General features: G+C 40.8%; 1 protein-coding gene across 1 annotated transcript in view; it reads left to right on the top strand.

The window, feature by feature from the left end:
- Window positions 1-18606, top strand: part of LOC106746980 (cardioacceleratory peptide receptor-like) — a 77955-nt gene that overhangs the window by 33232 nt on the left and 26117 nt on the right. The window lies entirely within an intron of this gene.

The raw sequence follows: 18606 nt of genomic DNA, 5'->3' as shown, positions 1-18606 counted from the left end.
AAGTAAGCAGCTAACCTTGCTGAGTTGGCGAGATTATTCCAAAGACGCCATTGTTCGCTGGCTTGTACCAACCTGCGCTTTTCCTCGCTCTACTAACTTCGTGTAACCAGATATATAATGCGGGCAGAATTTCGCGGTACCGCTTCTGCAGAATCTGCCGTCCCGAAATAAGAGAGAGCGAGAAGGGAGCTTTTACCAGCGTCTATTAACTCGCCGTTTGGCACCGTTTTCGCTTATCGTCACTGCACGAGGAAGACCATCGGATCGATCTTTTATATCCCCTCCCCTCTCTCTCCATGCGAATCGCAAACACTGCCGCGAAGGCAGCGCGAGATGACTTTTACGGGTTTCTTAAAAAAAAAGAGAACAGGGAAGAAACGAGAGGAAAAATGACGCGTTACATTTCGCGCCGCGTCGATTGTGAGAGCGTGAACGTGACGAGGAGGGATATGACAAAAGGAAACAATGAAAATTTATGACGCGTGAGCGAGTTCTTTGATTTCTCTTGGTCATCGTCTAATAAAATTCTCCCGACTTTTTCACGGAGGCCACTGGCCGACGGCCGGTAGGATCGTATCTATCGTGTGCTGGTGAGCGATAGACCGCGAGGAATCCCGCTTGCGATTTATTGCCCCCTCGAGAGGAATCGTGCGGGTATCGATTTGCACCGCGTCAGGTGTGCTTTTTTCGCGTCGCGCACCGGTCTGATTCCTCGCGACATTCATCGGATTACGTGGTGACGATACGTTTAATGACGATGTCCGGCTGGCTTTAATAAGGCTCGTTGGTGAGAGACGGTCGTGAGATCGGTCTCACGGTGTGAAATCATTACACAGAGATTTTCCAGTGGTTCTCGTCACACAGCGGCGATTCGTCGTCGTCGATTTTGCGCGGGTTTCGACGAATAGATATTAGTAAACTTTAAAGGAAAAGCAACAAAGCTGACATATACAGTTCGACGGAAAATGAACATACCTATATTTCTTAGCTATGAAGTACCGAACTCTGTCGAATGGTATATAAACTTCATCTCTACTACGTGCAGCAGGTGCAGGAAAGAAAAGTTTTCTTTAGATTTGGTATTTCTATTTATTTAACTAAAATTTGTTTCATGGAAACATATACGAAATATTATTTGTTTGAGTAAAAATGTTACTGTCTCGTTCAAGAAAACTCTATTATTAACAGGAAGAACGCTATTATTTGAAATTATATCTTTTAACCAAATAAAATATTATCTGGTTACAACAAATATGTAAAATGAAACAAATAATTTCTTTATAAGAAAATTATCTTTCGTTTTAAACAAATTTTTTTACTTAGGACAAAATATATTCGTCGAATAGTTTAACAATCGTACTTATTGAACGAAATATTAGTTTGTTCGGAGCATGTCAATGATGAAATTTGTTTGGAGCAATAAAATTGATTAAATTTGAAGAAATCTTTTTCTCAGTGTGGAACTGAAGTGGCAGTTTCTGTTTATAATTGGCGTTAATCGACTTCCCGATATGCCGAAGTTTTTCTCGAGTTATCTTCTTGTAAATTTTCAAGTAGCAAACCAGTGGTAAGTAATTTATCGGACAATATTATTTTATAATGTAAGTTTTGAACTTCTTAAATCACTTTGGATCTTATACCAATCTTTATCCTTTGTCATTAAATCAAGAAAGATCAGGGTTAAGTTGTTTTGTGAACCGACATACCTAGTCTTTCAACCGACATACCTGAATTATCGTTAACTGATTTTCTCTTAGTTTTTTTCTGTTTGTTTAAGATGGTCGGAAAGAAAAACTCAGAGGATTTATACTTAGGAGATGTTTTCTTCCCGACCGTCTTAAACAAACAAACATAAAGAAAAGATTCCTTTTTACATAATAAAAAAAAATGTAAGATTCAAGATAATACGTAAGGATATATGGTAATGTAACAAAATAATATAATTTCAGTACTTATATTTCATATTTTGACAATTTTCTGATAGGCATCGCGGATATATCGGTTTTGAAATCTACCAAGGTAACTCCGGTGTTTACGCCGCGCGGGGATTTAGGCCACAGAAGTCAGGAAAAATAGGAAGAATAATTTACTTGCAACCACTCTGTTACGTGCCTTTATGTTATGCTAGTATTGTATTATGATTTAAATTGTTTATTGCTAACGAAATCCTCGTGAATTGATTGATTTTTCAATGTAGTGAGCAGCGCAATCATATATTACGACCTGCTTAAAACGATTATTGCAGGGAATGTGAAAGGTTTAATGATTATTTTGCGATACATAAATATAGAGAGACATTAACACGTTCACGACGGGATGTACCACCGGTGGTACATTCTTGTCTGTCCCATAGGACGGGCTGAGCCACCGGTGGTACATGAACTATTGTCGCATCATAGCATTTATACAACTGATTACCGTGATTAACAAATTTACATTTTTATCCCGCCAGACGGGAGAAAGTATCAAAAACAATCCCGCCCCACGGCGGGAACACTACATTCAGGCCCCGTCGCGAACGTGTTAAAGGACGGGATATAGCAAAATATAAATTTTATCTCTACACTTCTTCAACGAGATTTTAGACCTCAAGAACAAAATAGTACGTCGGTCTTGTATTTTTCCTCTACAAATTGCGCAACCTGTAACAGAGGCATTTCTAGCGTTTCACTCGTAAAGAACACCCTAGACAAGTATCGCGAACCCGCTGTAATCTCATTCTAAGACCGCCGTTCGCGACTCAGATTAGGTAAGATTTTCGAGGATGTCCTTATCTCGCGTGGGCCCAGGTCACGAAAGTGATTCCCCGTTCCTCCATGCGATCAGCTATCGATGATACGGCGGTATACTCCATTCAAGCGGTATCTATCGTAAATAAAAAAGNAGGTGGGGGGAGGGTGAGGGGGAGGGGGGGGCGTCATATTTCACCGCGTATTCGTGGCGGTTTTTGTCGCAAAAATCTCCGCGTTCCTCTGATATTGCGTCACGGTCGCTTCTTGTCCCTTTTCTCGTGCCCATCCTACCACATCGTATAACCAAAAAATACGCGGTTTGGTAGAGTGGGGGGTGAGGGAGGGTCGGAGGTCGGTCGGTTCGAGAAATTCCCTCTTGATATTTTCTTCCTTTTTTTTCATTTCGTCGGAGGAATGACAACGCGTTCGTTAGCGGCACCGTTTTAAAGAGACATCTTGATCCGTCCGGGAGAATATAATTTCTCTTTATACACGCCAATTTGTCGTCGAGCAATACCGACGCGATACTAACTCCGACATTAAATAAGTATCGATTTCGAATCAATCACGAGTCGGCTATTCAAATATGCTTATACGATGAAACCGTATAACGAACCGTTTAATTTCGTAAAGTTGGGCGGCGGGACTTTCTATGTGTGATTTATATCTTAGTAACCACGTACACACACACACACACACACGCGCGCGCGCGAAGCAATATAAATCATATCTGGCCTAAAAAGTCTCGTTGTCAAACTTAGTGGAATCAAACGGTACGTCCGTTCCTAGCGAAAGTTTAGCTTCAATTTATCGCGGTAAACGCGCGATAGAAAATGCTTAATTTTACGTTTAATTAAAAAGGAAAAAGAAAAAGCGTGGGTCTAGAATTTACTTAGCAAAATATCGCGCACAGTTTTGATACCGCGAGATTTGTCCGTGCCCTCCTTTTTTATTCAACTTCGTGCAAATAATTAATAACATTTCCGGAATATTGCGTACTTGGGTCTCGTGTTTTTTTAGAGCATCTGCGGCGCAGAATTTATATCGATACGTAATCTCGTGTAATCCCCGGGATGTGGCGTTGCTTAAATGTGTCCTGAAGCCGGACACATCGGCTTTAAAGCGGAATTAATTTTTATGGTCTTACGGAGCGGATTACGCATTACGGCTCGCCCATGTGCGGAATAAATTGATTATTTTCCACACGAGGAGCGGAAATCGCGAACGCGGTGTGCTTATGTAACGCGGTAATGCGAGAATTTGTGAAATAAATCTCAAAGTGGCGGTGCACGTTGTAAGAGAATACACTCTCACCGCGCGGCGAGATCCGGGAAGGAGGTTGTTGATACAATTTGCCGGCGAAAACAGACTGCAGGCTTGCGGGACGCGATTAAATTCGCGACATTAACCGAACTTTCCTCTACGCGACCTACGGTACGTTTCCTAACGAGATCCCATCGGTAGCCGAGTGTTTCCGCGCTCTTTGTTTTTAGCAAGAGCCGCGACTTCACGAAGTGACTTACGCATAACGAACTTACACGGCGTCCGGCGTCACATTTGCAGGAAGCTTTCGTAAGATCTGAAGTCGTGAAACTTCTTAATAAGGCAAAGAGGATCGCTTTCTCGCGATACGATTCTCGTGTATCTCAGTGGGCAACTTTGCGATGCGCTCGCGAGCTCGCGACCCTTGCGACGATCCTGTACGAATTTGCACGGTAATTCGTTTCCGTTAAATAAAAACACACCGTTTTTTATTCACCACTCCAAGGGGCCCGTTTCACCCATCGTCCTTCGCATAATTCACACGTTACAATCTCGGCCGGACCAATTTTCAATGAGAGGTTATCAACGGCTTCAGCCGAAATCCGAGTCCTCGCACCGCCCGTTATGAGGTTAAAAGCGTTTCTACCTCGCGGCGCAATAAGCTATATTACGGTGTAACTGAATATCCGATCTTTCCCGCTTCTGTGATCCCGGTTTCCCTCCGGTCGCCGTCGAGTCGCCCCGAAGCGCCGTGCCGTGCCGCTTCGAAGGGTGTAATTTGGAAACGCGGAAAATCACTTTGCGATTTATCGGACGGGGGAGAGTATGCGAGATCGCACGATAAAGAGCGATTTTCTGCGTTATACAGCGTAGACATGCCGCCCTCTTAATTGCCGGCCATCGCGCCAACTTTATTACCGTACTTTAATAAGCGTGTACGCTTTCCGAGTAGTTCCGTGCGAACGACCCCGGCGTTGTCGTTGGCACTGCGATAACGTAATTTACATGTGAGCCCGCCCCTAAGCCACGATATTACCTCGGGGGCATCGACGTTTACCCTCGAGGATCGGCGATTTTTCCCCTCCCCCCTCCTTCACTCCTCCGGAGAGTTCGCTCTTTCTCTTCCTTCGTCCTAGAGAGGTGCACTTGCACCATGTGAATGCCAGCACTTCCTGCGATTAGATTCCCGTTCGTATGGGGATATTGTGAGAAGTGGGCGACGCTCCCGCGCAGAATTATACGCGCAAGGAGAAAGGCGAGGGGTTAAATGGAAGCAGTTAATTGTAAAGATGTAATTAGTAAATAAGTTTCCGCTTTGCCTCGACGGTGTTTCACGTCGACGGGCGTTTTGAGCCACCGACAGCGGTTGCGACGCGAATTACGCCCGACTGGGATTGCACGGTTTGCTATAAAATGTTAATTTTATGAAGTGATAATTGCAAGCGTGATGAACAAGTTTATCATTTAGAAGAATTATTGATTTGTCGTTGATAGGGATCGCGTTCGTGAGCGCGCGCAATTTCCGACGCGCAACGTAAGTAGAGTAATTACGACGGCGTTTCGACGATTTGCCGGTGGAAAGACACGGCTTCTGAATTTCTGCAGGAGTACGCGCGACGCGTATTCAGTACGAATGCCGTCGCGCTATTTCCGCCAGTCCGCTAATGGATAAATCTTTTGATATTCGTTGACGAATTTCATGACAATTTTCCTCCACCGAAAATTCGATGAAGAAGTTCATTACATGGGTGACCGACGCAGTGAAATTGAGGACTGAATAAAACATTAATTAATCGACAATGCCTAATTTAATTTTTACGCCTTCCTTTTTGTTTTTCTGATAAATCTTGATAGAAATTTAATTTGGGATTTAGTAATCGGGATAAACTGAACGTGCTGAATATTAAAAACGTCGCCAGAAGCGGTGGAGCTGTCATTCTGTTTCGGTAAAGAGAAATCGGCCAAAAATCTCTTAAATAACCTGTCATCAACAGGCGTTACCGGAGGGACACCCAGTAGCACCCAGCGAGATCGTGTTATGCAAACGGGATTTAATGTCGGTGCGTCGCTGCCGAGATATTTGGCGTTCGCATGAAGCGAGATATCAATCTGGGGATAAGCAAGTTTGTCGGAGTTCGTAAAACAGCGGGAGAAAACTCCCGCGAGCTTTCACTGAACTGGCGAAACGTAAAATCTTATCCTTAATCCTAGGAGCACCGGGAGCGCTCTGCGTAGATAGAAGCTCAACAGCGTAGTCCTGATAAAATCTAGAGGCGGTCTCAAAGATCGCCTCATTTTTTTTTTATTTCCACCGAATAAATCTAATTACCGTATAAATGGAATGGTTTTACGCGTTTCCTCGGAAGAGCCGCGTTACATCGAGAGACTAGAATAATAAAGGGATTACGAGCCGGTACGCGCTGCACCTCTGAGAACGTCCTGCGATAGAAGCGTCTCCTAGACGCGAATGCTCTTTGTTGCAGTTTCCGAAATTGTCCGTGCGAGTTTTACAAATCTCTCTTACATTTTCGAATAACAAGAGAGATGCGTGACTTTGAGAAGGCGAGGCGTCCGAAAACGAAAGTGGATAGGAAAATTTCGGAAAAATTCTCCTCTCGGAAAAAGAAGAAGAAGAAGAAGAAGAGAATCTTGATTTCTCTCGCGGTAAATGTCTCGAATGTCTTATATACCGACGATCGTCGTATTCCACGACTATGCCGTTGTTCCTCGGCATCCTCTACGTATATTAGGTTAAAGCAGCTTTAAGGCAAGCATTTAATTTCGTTTCGTCTTTATAGGGATTCCCACTTGCTTTACTGCGCTTTATTTTACTACTGTGTAGTATTTTATCGCTCTCCCGCGCCCTCACGACGCGGAAAGGCTGTCAGGAATCGAACGCCTGTGCCAAACTAAAGTGTATCACTCTTGCGGAGTGCATCGCAATTCACTCTTTCGCGATTCGCTCACTCGACCTATACGCTCTTAACGAGTGCGATAATTACGCGTGACAGGATCCAAATTTTTCCTCCCACGCGGTCCTTCCTCCTTATCCAGTAAAACTGACGCGAAAATTCATTGCTCTCTTCAGTCGAATGCGTGAAAATGTCACTGATATAATATTTACTTGACCCAAGTGTGAAATATTTTCCAAGTAAATTATTCAAATAAAATATTTACTTGATCCAAGTATAAAAAAATGCTTAATCTAGAATAGAAATTTGCTGAGGAGCGAGGAGTAATTATTTACTAGCACTTTACTCGAATCCAGCGCTTTTCTTCTGTGTAATTTTCTCCCTTGCAAAAACTCACAATCGTCATAGATACGATCGTTTCGGCAATTTAAGACGTCGTCGCGCAAAAGAATTAACGGAACCTCCCGGACAGGTCATGTTCGGGGACGAGTGGTGTGCCAAATTGTGCGAAACCGAGACTTTGCTAACGATTCGCGGCACGTTTCGATTTTCATAAGGCGCCGCCTTTCTCGACTACCAAACCCCATTTACGCAACGCCGCGATGCATAAAGTATGTACGCTGGTACGGTGTAACTGCCCTTATAATTGGACGCTGGAGAACGTCTTCCGTTGCACAAACGCGGGATTCCACGCACGTGCGTGCCCCTGGCTAACAACTACGTGCGCACCGTCGTGGCGCTCCGCATAATCGCCATGGAAATATTAGCAGTTGTAAAGTAGCGAAATAAAGAGCGGGTACGCGCAGGAAAATTATCCGGAAAGTTCCCTCTGTTCTCGAGAAATTCCTCGCCAAGAAACCCCGCAAGTTCCGGTGCGAAAGACAGCGTGGAGTGAATATCGTATAAATAATCGAAGGAAGATATAACGCCTTTTTTTACCTATTGGTAAGGGTAAAACCGTCGTCTCTGAGAGAACCGGCATATATCTTTCGCGAACGTCCTGGTAAAATATTGCACCGTAACACAGCAACTCGTGAGAGTGCCGACGTGTGTTTTATGTATATTACGTGCGTAATTTCTTTTTCCCCTCAGCCTTAATGACTACTTGAAGTTTTCGCGAAGACGTTCCGCCGGGAAGCGATAACAGCCGACGGCAGCCGACGCGATAATTGTCGCGATAATGACATAATCCGGCTTGGCCTTGCCTTATGCAGCGAAATAGCCACCATTCGCGGCGGATATCGCAGATTTTTATATCTTCTTATATCCCCGACTGCGGTTTCCGCAGATTTTTACGTCCAGATGATATCTTGATTACGATGCCGGCGGCAGGATTGAAAAAGGAGAATAAAATTTGTAACGTTGAATCGCGTCGCTTACAGTCGGTAAGGAGAAACGCGAATTATTAACAGCACACGTTTTGCATAAAAAAAATTCTCCCTCTGCTTTTTACGACCTATATTTAACGTCATTCTGGTAATATTTTATCCAATATTAAATCTGGATCTGACGTAAGTCTGTATTAAAGATACGATACGCTGACATTAAAAATACTTTATACTCGAAATCTGCCTAATTAGCTCTCTCCCCTCTTCCCCCACTTAATGCAAAATTAAGCAAGTACAAGGTTATACTAATTTTACTACGTAATGCATCATTTAAAATTCTACAATTTTTGTATGGAACATTTTTTTCGTAATTGCATAGTTTTCGAAATATTAAGAGGTTTCAACACTTTCTGTACAAAGCGCCATTTATGTACTAAATCACAGCTAATACAAAAAGTTTATGTACATTATACATTTTATTCAAACTGTCCTTTCACTTCCTAATTGTTTTATTTAACCTTTTGATCTAACCTTATCCGTATCCTTTATCATTAAGTGACATAAATAGTTATATTATTCATACATTCTTTGAAAACGAAACGTAAAAATTCTAAATTCTATGATTTACGATAAAAATTTTAAGTGGGCAACCAGTCAGTCCTCCTCTCAACTAATAAATAACGAGTTATTTATTCAGCAAGATAAATATGGAATGATGAAATGGCGCATACATAATGCGTAACATATCATTTTATATCTTTATTATACCTTTATTATTCAGTTTGCATTAGATAGGGAACTAGTTAGACAGGTGCAGACTCGGCTGAACTTATTATTAGGGTTGTAAATATAAAACGATATTCAATATTCAAATGGACCGACGATAAAGTAAATTCCTAGAATGTATATTTAATTTGTTATTTAATTTACACTATCAACGGAATCTTTTGCACCATGTCAGGCAGACAGTAGAATAATAAATTCCTGCGTTAAATTCCATCCTCTATCGAATTACTTCTGAAAGAAGAATTAAACGGAACATTTTTATCAAGCGCATTCGCGCTCGGCAGCGGAAAGCGTCCACAGGTCCGACAGCAATACTCTCGCCGAAACTCGTACGTGGTGCAGCGGGTCGAGATAGTCGACAAGTGGTCGAGATGTCGAACTGTCTCGCCGCCTCGTTTATTACGAGGAAAAGGAGAAGCAATTCGCAGTGCAAGAAGGACTCTTAAACTTTTACGACCGTCTCGTCCGGCGCAGTACCTAAATGAGATTCCTCGCAGGTTTCTTCTAACTTCTTCAGCCGCAAAATAGAGATTCCCAGGCGAAAATATATACCAATGTCGCGGCATTGGCAATGAAGGAAACTGAACTTGCCGCATGCCGTGGTGAATTACGCGCGTCACGCTCATCCCAAAGATAGGATCTCAGAGTGAATCGTTGCTAAAAATAGTCAGCGGTTACCCACACGTGAATGGCATTAATATGTTGTGAAGCAATTACAAAGTCGCTACGAGAGAATAAACACACGACCGATATATGACGCGCCAGCTAACGTTCCACTCAATGACGTAATTATCAAAATTTACTCGAGTATCTAGAATAATTTTAAAACAGAATTTCTCCATTGTTCGTGAAAGGTCGCCCGGATAAAACGAATGAATATTGTTGAAACGAGAGAATCGACATTCAAATAGAAGCTATTTATAAGAAACATTGTAAAATTGAACTTTAAAACAAATTTTCCTCTTTGTTGTACTTTGAAAAGATAATTTTGCTAGGAAAAATAATTCGTCATATAATATCTGCGAACTGCGATATTTCATATTTTGTCGTAAAATTTCGCCCTCGAGCGCGTAATTTAATAGAGGAAAAGGTGTTATGACCTCCATTTACATTTTGTACAATAACTTCTTTAACAGTCAATATTTTTAATCGAGAACTGAACGATTACATTCGTCAAAGTGTTGTCCAATCGATCTATTCGATTCTAGATCCAAAGTTATGAAATATTTATTATTTAGGACATTACTTACAAAAATGTGGCGACTCTGCATAATGGATTGAAGGGAAGCAGGGGTGGGTAATGTGGTCCAGAACTAAGATAGATTTAGAAAATTGTTTTTGTTTAAAATAACACAGAGTACTTTGTTACAAAATGATATATATATTCAAAATAAACTCTTAAAAGAGATCACAATGTATACAACCGTAAATTTTTAATATAAATATTAATTTATATATCAGAAGATAATAACTGTCAGGATGAGCAGAATCCACTTATTGAATAACTTTCGATATGAAAACCTCGAAAATGATGTCGTCTTATCAATATTGTTAAGGGGCCGTATTAGCAAAACGCCATGCTGCTGTTTGACTTTGCATAACTTTGCACTCGAAATATTTACCGAATGAAGTATTAAATAACAAACAAAATTCTCAAATGTACATATATTCGTGTTATAATACGTTCAAGATTAAGAAGAACGAGGAAGTATGCATAATTAAATATTCCTAAAATATTCTTTGAAAACGTTTTGATATGTTCGAAAGTAAAAATACGTTACAACGAATGCTGACTATTGTGTATTGGCACGTTAGCGCCACTACGTAACGACGGGCAACTAAATAAATGATTCTAGTGATAAGTAACCGCTAGAATTCCCCATCTAAAGTGGAGATATTACGAGAAGCTACAATATACCACCTTCTCCTTCATTTATAGTGCGGCTCAATTACGTAATCGAAATAAATTAGTATCCCCACGTATCGGGCATCCTCGCTAAGCGGGGAAACACGCTCATGAGGATTTGCGTACATGTTAACGTAGGAACGTTACGTAACGTTTGAGCAGGAGCTCAAAAGGGAAGCGCACCGGCTGCGTGCATTCCGTTACAAAACCGCCGCCCGCGTTTACACGTCGCGCGTCTCTCGCGAGACACGAGCCGCGCATTACGTATGCATGAAAAACTTTTTTATCAGTACGTATCGTAGTAACGCGAAGTATCGTAATAACGCGAAATAATAATTTGTGAAACATAGGAGCGCCCCGTGAATCGAGCGCGCGCGCAATTTTGCATTAAGGATTGTTGCACGCGAGTTCGGACTAATTCAATACCGTTCGTAATTTCCGCTTTAACGATACACACAATACTCCGCACCACGTCGTTTTTTCTCTCTTTCCTTTTTTTATCCGAGATTTCCATCTCAACGAAGTTTCACTACGCGCGATTCTTTTTAACGGCGTTTCTTACCGAACAGCTTGTTATGCCGACTCACTTCGACGAACGTTGACTCTCCCTCTCTCTCTCTCTCTCTCTTTCTCTCTCTCGCGTGTTTTTCAACAATGACAATTTACGTGTCTCCTCCCCCGGGGAGAAAATCTTATTCCGCGGAATATGTAGGAGTGTGCATGCATGCTTGATTATTCCGCGCACGTTCCCGTATTGGCTCGATACGTATCGTGACGTTTTCGCGGATGCACGACCGAGTATTCCGAACATAATCGTGGAAACAGGACAAGCGCAATTTCTCCGCTGACTTGATTGAAAAACAACGGGATTTCTTCTCCGAATCGGCGAACGCTGAGGCAAGTTGTCTACTGTTTGCCTATGGGGAAATTACCAGCTGAATTGCGGGAGTGCGGCACCAGCCAAGAGCACGTTGGACGTTCAAAAAAGAAGAGGAAAACAAGCTTCTTCTGCACTTCGTACAACTGTACGGTCTCTATTTACGGAAACTATTTGAAAGGGTAATCGCACAATAGACGTATAATATCATTCCGTCTCAACAGTACCTCATTGATTGCGAAGATCGATTTAACGCAACGCATTTTTCGATGCGTTGGCATCGAGACGGAATTACAAGCAAAAATACCGTGCAAATTTGCGGAACCGGAAACAATGCCGGTGCGGCGAAATTACGCCGCGAAAGCGAGATAAATGAGATGACACGAGGGCGGCGGCGTACTTTTAAATGTGGCCGGTAAATAACGCGAGTCCGATGCAACGCGGAATAAAGACGTGAATGTGTCGCGGAGGGCGCGAAAATTTGCATGAGCGAAAGCGAGCCCGTTATTACGCCGGCGTTTTGAGAGAAGAAGAGAGGGAGGAAAAGAGAGGAGAGGAAAAAGAGAGAGAAAGGGAGACCACGTGTCGTCGACCTTAGCGAGAAGGAAACGGCCCGTTCTGCAGCTAGCTCGTCATCCCGAAGGATCTGATGAAACGAGGGTGTTGGTTGCCGCCTCGTTGCCGTCGAGATTGAGATGAAAAGTCAGTCGTCGACCCGCTCCGTGAACGTTCCACCGATTCTTCATTTCGCCTCCTTCGTACCTGCTCCACGCGAGATAACCAGATCTCCTTATAAAATTACGCCGTGACGCGATGGATAATTAACTGTTAAATTTCGGGGAGCGATAAGTAAGTTAGATGCGTGTGCCACGTACAACGTCGAAGAACGTAAAAACAGCCGTAGGAAGGCGAGCGAAGACTCATCGGGAACGTCCCGTCGCGTATTACGAGAAAGATTCTGCTCACCAGGTTTTCTCCCTGGCTTCTCCTCTTTCACTTGACTTCGATAGTTCGGAAGTCGGCGCGGAATCAACGTAGGCAAAGGAAAAAAATTTCGTGTTGCGTAATTTTGCGACTTTGCAACGTCACGCACGATCACGATTGTACAAATTGTACCTCGTGGATGTCTAACCACGGGGTAATAAATTTATGTCTAACGTCGCTGCTAGCTAGTAATGTAACGCCCACTTTTCTTAGCCCATTTCGGTACGAGCTGCCAAAATATCGAGATCCGTGAGATTCAAGTACCGTTTTAGGATAATTGGAACTTAAATAATCTCTCTTAACAATCTTAATAATCTTAAATAATTTTACTTATAATAAGTACGATTATAATGGCTTCAGTTATAAATAGTTTCGATCTTGTGTATGCGTGTGGAAGGCTAAAAACTGTGTAATAATATAAAGCTTCAGTCCAGGAAATAGTATATCCAGCATACATAACGATTGAATAGTATACCCAGCATACATTCGATTGAATATTCACAATATATTTTTTACATTCATCCGATTACTATTGAAATTGATACTGTAAGCAAATAGCGGTGAGAGCGTACGCAAGAATAAATATGGTGAGTACGCGAGAAACAACGTTTCCGTACACATTATCGATATATATATCGAGCCGTAAAGGCACCGGAACACAAAACAACCTGATAACGGATATCATCCACCTTCGGTCTCTATCTCGCGAATTGAATTAGATCCACACCGGTGGCTCGGATCTGGCGTCTCCTAAATACGAGAGTACCGCGAAGATCTCGTCCGTGAAGAATACGAATGAGCATAGTTTCGGTGAGTTCTCGGACGCGGGCACGCGTATTTCACGATTATGTCACTTTTTCCTTTTGCCTTTTGGAGAGATACCGGCGAGTCCTCGGCTATATCCGAGGGTTACGCTCTCCGAGAGAATAACGTCACCTGTTATCAAGAATCGAAAAAAAAATCTGGCCTGGAAAATTTTCCATGAATCCTACGTGTTATAATAATTCTTAAATTTCAGAGGAAAAGCGCTTTAAGAAGGAAAAGAAAATTCCTCACTTTTTATTCTTTCCTTAGATACGCACTACAAATTCGACTTGTTCCTTATCGTAGTTGTTTCCTTCTTCGAATGAATTGTTGTTTTCCTTGGAATATAAGTTTGAATGCTCGGAAAAAATCCGGTTTTTTTCTTCAATCTTTCGCGGATTTTTTTCGATTTCTTTACGGGAAGAAAAGTAAATGTGTCAGGTTCTAATTGAACACACGTGAATTTTTCTAAACAAATTTTTTCTGTCTTTGGGGAAGAGATCGAGGAAATCTGCGGAAAAAATGAGGAAAAATACTTTTTTCCAACCCTTCAAAATTATATCCTGGAACCAATTAATTTCTTATAAATATGAAGTGAATAAATAAATGTTAATTTTTAATAATAATTTATATATTGACAAATTATCATAGTATAATAAATAATTAATTAAATTAGGAAAATCATAGGTCAACGATGTGCTTGTTTGTCCTTGTCGTTCATTACAATTCTACGTACGTAAGAGACGACCACTTGACCAAATCCTAAGCCGCAATTCAACATGGGACTACGTTATCGTACTGCAAACGAGAAGAAAGATTCGAGATAAGAGGCACATATGCAGGAGGTTATAAAGCTCCCTACATCGAGAACTTATTTGCCCTCGTACATCGGATTCAATTTGGGAACCTGCTCGAGCGAGCGATTTTCAAGAGAGATGTTTTGCAAAAAGAGTTTATCCCGTAATAATTTGAGTATATAATCGTTCCGATAAGCGGTTACAATTATTACGCGATCACAAAGATGCGTTCAGAGCATTAGTAAGTAGTTAGTTAAATGAAAGTAGAAATCTAGTATGGTTATAAATTAACAGAGACGATACCGCATTCGGCACGCGTATATCATATCTGTTCTAAAAGAAATGTAATCGCAAACAGAAATCGTAAATTGCAATGCAGAATTGTTGCAACGGTAATTCGCGACGCAAACACCTGCGCGTAATGCGGAATTATTTCATTCGCTCGTGAGAGCGCAAGCCAAGCGTACGAATCTACGATCGGGGAATCGGATCATTGTTACTTAAAACGGAACTACTCTTATCGATATAGTACTTCCACTTGCGAGAGACTCCCTTATTCTCCGTTACCCCTCTGTTATTCGTGTTGTAATTACATTAAAATCTTATCACGGAAGTAAATACAAACGCGGGGTAACTAGTTAAGCTCACGAGTTTACTGTCCGCTGACGTTAAACTTAAATTCGACTATTACTGATATTGAGGGAGAACAGATAATGAATTTGTTGGTCGGCTGATAAATATGATTATCGTTAGTCAATTTACACGAGAAGTTGATAAATTCTATTATATTGTAAACTTGCGTATTGTATTATATATTGGATTAGAACAAAATTTATTTAATGTTTGATTGCGTTAATGTTCTCCCCGCCTGCACTTAATCTTTGTTCTTAATATTCCGATCAACAATGTATTATGTATTATATGTATAATGTATTATGTAATATATTAATTATATAATTTACTCAGCTGCTGTGAGAGAGTATATATGCGAGATAAACAAATACCGAATATTAAATATTAAAATTCAATATTACATATTTAACCCTTTGCACTCCGGGCCTTTTTCGCGCGGCGCGAAAATGGCACCACATGGTGAATGAGAGTCACCACTGGAGTGCAAAGGGTTAATATATGAATCAATAATGGAAATCATAAATTAAGTCAATATTGGAAAGTCAATATTGGAAAGTAATTCCTTTTTTAGTCAGTATTGGAAAGTAATTCCTTTTTCTTTTAAAGGACAGTATAGAAATAATGGTATATTAAATTAAATAGGAAAATAGCCTATATGATGTTATATGTCGAGATTCATCAATGATGGATGATTAATGAAGTTTAATGGGATTTTGTAAAATTAATGGAGAACCAAGATTTTAACTCGGGAATTTTTTTTTGTATGCTCAGATATAATATATATATATATATATAACCGTCTTCATGGTATTTATAAAATCCATTATATCAATCGAGAAAAGGATTAATTTCAATGTTCAAACTTTTTCCTCTCTTCTCTGCTTCTTGAGAGATAAAGAAAATCAATGTGCAAAAAATCAAAGTTTCTCAGCCGCTGCATTAACTAAAGGACCCGATATAATGGCGATTAAATTTACTTTTTTAAGGATTATGGGGGACGATTAATCTCAGTCCTCAAGACTGTCTCTCGTTAGTAAAATTAATTCTCTCAAGCTTCTCACTTTCTTCAAGTAATGTTTCTTGCTCTACCGTTCCACCGAATGCTGCAACTCCGATTTTTCCGTTCCTACCCTACACGTTACTGCCGTGTTTCATACCGCATTTACTAGAATAATATAATACAACACGTAGCATCACGTTAACTTAACCAAACGTAACATTAAGATGTTGCGTTCGCGAAAAATCGCAACGTGACCGTGGCGGTCGTAAAGTTAACGTTCTGTACTCGAGGTATCAGCAGCCTATTTATGCGGGAAACTGGCGCATATCCAAGAGTGCACTCTCGTTATTACCGCGAGAGAGCGACGTCGTTAACCGCCGCGCGCTCTTCGCCATTGCGCTCCTGGTCGTTACGAATTACGAATTACGAGCGACTCGTTAATCTCGTTCGCGTAACCACGCGTCTGCGGTGGTCAGAAATTTTTCTCGAGGACGGCATCGCGAGAAAGTATCGCCGTCGCTCAACGGCGATTTACCGCGGCTCGTTACGATTATACGACGCCACTATGGCTCGTTACCGGCACTTCTCTTGCGTCTGGCGCAACGATGTGACTGTTTATTTTTGCGCCCACGCGGCAAAATCTAAAGCTGCTCGTAGACGAGAGAGAGAAAGGGAGGGGAAGAGAGAGAGAGAGAGAGAGAGGGGTTTAATATATATTAAAAGATGAATACATTGGTTTCCTTTCTCCATAAATTACTCGAGCGGCGATGAAACAGCTCTAAATTGGACACTCTTCTGAGCACAACAATATATATTTTATAATTTATACGCGTCTTGTTCTAAAAATACTCGGTGAGAAAATTATTTTCACAAGAGTGGCGATTCACCAATAATTTTGTAAAAATAGATTTGATTTCATTAAGAGGAATAATAAGATAAAGGATATAATCTTCGAGAATCTTGAAAATGAAAATTTCCAACGTTTTCAATCAACGTAACATTAATTTTGCGGATAAGCGAATGGTTCGTTTTGAGCAAACGTGCCGCACGCGATCCAATTACGACACTGTTCAAAAATTACGCATGCTGAATTATGAGTAAATAGTCGTCGAGGAAGAGTGGGAGAAAGAGAGAGAGAAAAGAAGAGAAAATCGCACGCGCCGCGTGTATACCGAGACGCACGAAAAGAACGACGTCGTAGGTCGTCTGGACGGCTCGTAAAAAACCGCCACACCGTGCACACATTGTGAATCCTCTTTAAAAACAATTTTCACTCGTTATCGCAGCCGCTCGTCGCCATCCACAAAGCCCGTAGCGAAAGGCGCGCCGCACTTTACACGATTACGCATGCTTATTTTCTCGCATACATTTTAATAGCCGCTATCGCTCGTTGCTCATAAACAAGTTTTTCTAAGACGTATGTCAGAGACGCGTTTTAGTTTTGCATGCAAAGCCAAGTTGTTACAAATGGAGAATAATAATCATTTACTTTTCTATCATGTTTCATATTTATCGTTTTTTTTTATTTCAAACTGGAACCGATCGATATTTATATTTCACGCTTAATAGTATCGGATAGCTCTCTGATTCCAATAGCGATTTTATGCGTTTCCGATGGTGCGAAGGACAAACTTTGAAATGATATGCGATCAAATATATAAATATTCATTTTAATGTTGTTAAGATAATAGCAGCATAAAATGAGCTTAAGAATTTATTGAAATTGAATTTATTGCATTACGGCCAGTATTTATGGTTAGATTTTATATTAAAGGCTGTCTTAAGATAACCTTCACATGCTGTACGATTTATTCATGGGCTATAAATCATCTGAAGATTAACTTAAATATAGATAAGACGATCTTAAATATAAGGTCGTACTATGAAAATATCGACTTATATGTAGATTTAAATATAATCTTATTATCGGCGTAATTAGGAAACAATTGACCGTTCGAAAACTGAAATATTCGTAACTGAAAATGACACTTTTTATACGCGTTGTTTGAGGTTAATATATACATATTTAAATATTTATATACTTCTTCCTATTATCTGTGCATCCCTATTAAATCCATTAATGTATAAAAATAGCATAATAACAAAAATAAAAAATAATATAAAAAATAATATTTTCGCATTTGTAATATTGTGTATAAATCTTTACCTCGATTTCGTTTAGAATTAATATTTATTATTTAGATAGCGAAATAAATGTACAGAAACGTTATTTTACTTGATAAATGCTAAATTTATGAGTGGGCCTCTTGACGCGTCATTGAAAACACGGCACTCAGTGTTACTTTTTCCTTAATAACAGAGGAAAATAACGGCAATGTCAGCCGTTGTTTCTCGCCGATGCGATATTTCCGTGTTTCGCGAGCGAGTTACGCGAGCATGCTACGAATTGGAGCCAGCACGGATCCGCTTAACGCGGATTCGCCGCTCGATACGACGTGCAATTACGTGCAACAGATTTTTACGGGGAGTAGAGCTCGGTCCGTTTATGGTGGATTAAATGGGTTAACGCCGTTGCTTGTCTGCTACGAACGGGTTTTCTCTTAGTTGCGAGCGCACATCTCGG

Source organism: Dinoponera quadriceps, unplaced genomic scaffold (assembly GCF_001313825.1).
Source record: "Dinoponera quadriceps isolate SergipeBrazil2010 unplaced genomic scaffold, ASM131382v1 scaffold1846, whole genome shotgun sequence".
In the NCBI taxonomy this organism is placed as follows: Eukaryota; Metazoa; Arthropoda; class Insecta; order Hymenoptera; family Formicidae; genus Dinoponera; species Dinoponera quadriceps.
The sequence above is the reverse complement of the archived record's forward strand: the minus strand, read 5'-3'. Positions and strand labels throughout refer to the sequence as shown.